A 3,861-nucleotide genomic window follows, 5' to 3' on the forward strand; every position below is an offset into this window, starting at 1 on the left:
ATATGCTTTCTTAATTCCTTAAGTATTTTCACTATCTCCCTTTTGAACTCAATGTCTGTCTTACTGCAGAGGTCTGTTTCATTGTTGACTATTTTAGGTTAATTCTCCTGTTCCTTTAATTGGGATTGGTTTCTGAGCTTCTTCATCCTGCTTCTATTTTTCTGTGAGTTTGGGGAAGCCAAACTGTAATCTTGTAAGCCTACTTCTATGCAAGAATGTATTTTTTGTTGGGGTTACTATTTACTTTTGGTGTGGGAGTTTCAATATTTGCTGTCTCTTTCTTTGGTGTGAGTAGGCTCTTATCCCCAGGATGCTCAGTGTGTTTTCAGGGAGAAGGAGGCAATAGGTAGGGCCAGCAGTCAGTGCCTGGTTGCTGGGCTCTCAACAGCAGCAAGGACTTGCAGGAAGGTGACACAGGCTACTCCTTGTTGCAGGGCCCTGGGAAGTGGTAATGAGCTCTAGGCAGATTTACAAGGTGACCAGAGCATTTGGCAGTAGCAACAGCAGGGTGCATGAGTTCCCAGGGGAGTGAGAGCTACAACAGCTAGTGTTCGATTGCAGTGCCCTCCTCTGAGGTGATTGGAACCACAGGTAGTTCCTGTTCAGGGTCCCCTAGTGGTAGCAGGCCACAACTGCCTCTGAAGTCAGTGATAACTGTGGTGGTTTGCCCCTGGCACCTGTAGACCTTGCATGAAGCAACCCATCTCACTTAGCCCACATAGGAGGTGCTGCACAGGCTGCTCCTAGTTGTAGGCACCTGGGAAGGGACAGTGACCAAGTGTCTGGGTGTTGCCCAGAGCATTTGGCAGTGGCAGCTGTAGGGCGGGTGTGTTCCCAGGGGAGTGAGAGCAACAGTGTGTGGTGCTTGGTTGCAATGCCCTGTTTTTTTCTTTTTTGCTAACCCTTGAGGTGACTGGGTTGCAGGTGGAGCCCACTCACAGACCCTCAGTGGTGGCAAGCCACGCCTCTCTCTGGCCTCTGAGATGACTGTCGTAGTCTGTCCCTGCCACCTGTAGATTGTGCAAGTGGCACCACATCACATTTAGCTCCCTGATGCCCTTAGCCCACACAAGAGGTGCCTGGCTACTGATAGCCTGTACAAGAAACACCCAGTCTCCCTAAATGAACAAGAGGCTTCTCTGTGCCCGCAGCCTCACCAGAGCTGCCCTGCCCTCTGAGAGCCTGCGGGTATGCACACACCTGGGCATGGGGAGTTTCCTATGGTGGTCCGCCTCTCCTCTCGCCCTCCCCAACAATGGTGTCTTGCCTCTCTTGTGGGCTTGGACCTTCTGGGTTCCCTCTGCTGTGGTGTTCCCCTCCCCAGCCTGTGGCACAGAGCCCTCCTGCCCATGGCACACTGCTCCTTAGCGCCTTAGGCTGTCTCCACACCATCAACCCCAGTCCTCTCCCTGGGACCTACTTTCGGAGCCTAAGTCTCAGCACCTAGCCCCTGCTGGAGCATCTCAGGCTGTGATGTCCTGGATGGTGGTTCAGATGATCTCTGCACCTCTCACTCTGCTTTGCCACTCTCAGTCTAGCTGCTGTGCTTTTCTCGGCGACTTTGAGGTCCCTCCAACTCGGCTGAAGTTAGGTGGCTTCCCAGGATGTGGGTTCCTTTTCTCCTTCACAGCTTTCTCTCAGGAATGCTAAGCCCGTCCTGATTCCTTTTTTCTCTCTCTCTTTTTTTCTTTTGTTCTACCCGGTTACGTCAAGGGTTTATTGACCTTTTTGGAGGTTTAAGTTCTTCTGCCAGCATTCAGTTGATGTTCTGTGCGAGTCGTTTCATAGGTAGATGAGTTTTTTTGATGTGTTTGTGGGAGAAGTTGAGCGCAATCTCTTACTCTCCCACCGTCTTGCTCCACCTCCCCTCCTTATTATTAAAGACAATCTGAATTAGGTTTTCTGTTACTTGGAATCAATAGTATCGAACATGGTAAGATAAGTACTATTTTTTAATGTACTTTCTGTGTGTACAAAACTTTCAACATAAACTCAATCTTCACACCACCCTGGGAAGAGAACCTCATTATCTCTGTTTTACAAATCAGAGAGCCAAAACTCAGAATTGCTGCTGAAGGTAGCAGAGTAGAGATTTGGATCTGATTCCATCAAGACCCAAAGCCTGGGCTCTTTCCTTTTTTGTTGTATTATATTCCAATTATGGAGTCTCATATCCCCTGCAGGTGTACCATTAGAGTTCTGTGTTCAATCTGTAACATGCTTTTTTCTGACTTCTGTCTGGGACTATTTCCAACCACCACTGTTTTTGAGGTATAGGCTGTGCGAAAGCACATTTTATTATTATTTTTTTTACTGCTGAATACCCTGATGAGATTCAGGAAATACAAATCAAAGTTATATTAACAGATTAGAATCTGTTTTTGAAATAGACTCAAGTATTTAGGGAGAATTGAATGCAGTTCTTTTAAAAAAATGTTATTGAAGTATAGTTGATTTACAATATTGTGTTAATTTCTGCTGTACAGCAAAGTGACTCAGTTATATATATATATATATGTGTATATATATATATATACACATGCATATATATGTTCCTTTTCATATTCTTTCTCATTATGATTTATCACAGGATTTTGAATATAGTTCCCTGTGCTGTACAGTAAGACCTTGTTGTTTATCCATCCTGTATATAATAGTTTGCCTCTGCTAATCCCAAACTCCCAATCCTTCTCTCCCCTCCCCAGCTTTCCCTTGGCGACCACACGTCTATTCTCTATATCTGTGAGTCTGTTTTTCTTTTGTACACATGTTGCTTTGTGTCGTATTTTAGATACTACTTAGAAGCGATATCACATGATATTTGTCTTTCTCTTTCTGACTTACCTTACTTAGTATGATAATCTCTAATTCCATCCATGTTGCTGCATGGCATTATTTCTGAATGCACTTCTTTTAAATCCTGCCTGAAATGGTAACAGGACATAGCAGAACGTATGGGGATTTGGAATTAGATAGATATGGATAAAAATTCCAGGTCTAGGATATATGGATTTATGGGGTGGCAGATTAAATGTGCCTAACAGATATGCTACCAAAATATCACTTAAAATACAAAAAAAAGAGAAAAAAATAGCAAAATTAAAAATGACAATGACAGTTGAAGAAGAGACTATAGTTCAGAATCTGGCCTGCATTTTCTTTTCTTTTCTTTTTTTGGTGCTATTTTAGGGCTGCACGGGTGGCATATGGAGCTTCCCAGGCTAGGGGTCGAATTGGAGCTATAGCTGTTGGCCTATGCCACAGCCACAGTAACACCAGATCTGAGCAGCATCTGTGACCTAACCAGCTCATGGCAACGCTGGATCCTTAACCCACTGATCGAGACCCAGGATTGAACCTGCATTCTCATGGATAGTAGTCAGATTCATTTCCACTGAGCCATGACAGGAACTCCCACGGCTGCATTTTCATTAACTTCATCAATGAAGGTGAAAGGTTGAGAATCCCTTTCCTGGATGACATACCATGTGCTCTACCTAAAATAGTCCCTTCTTGTACAGCCACTCCAGGATAATGAAGGGTCACACAGTCAGAAAAACTCAGAGCAGATCATACAGTTTTACATGAAATGTCTTCTGAGCCAGACTAACCTGTCTACTAAGCTATTCTTCATTCTGACAGTTTGCCAGTCTATCAGCCTTCCTATGGTGAGTCCCTTTCTCTAATCCTGGTGGTGAATACAACTCCAAAGGCACAATACTGCAGAAGGGAGAGAAGCGTGGAGAAAATGCATTGTATGATACACTATGCGAGAAGTCTCTTGGATGGATGATTTGTCAGTTAAAAAAATGAAAGCAGAAGTGGAGACAGAATAGGGAATACAGAGGGCTGAGAGAAACT

The sequence above is a fragment of the Sus scrofa genome, chromosome 1, assembly GCF_000003025.6.
Source record: "Sus scrofa isolate TJ Tabasco breed Duroc chromosome 1, Sscrofa11.1, whole genome shotgun sequence".
In the NCBI taxonomy this organism is placed as follows: Eukaryota; Metazoa; Chordata; class Mammalia; order Artiodactyla; family Suidae; genus Sus; species Sus scrofa.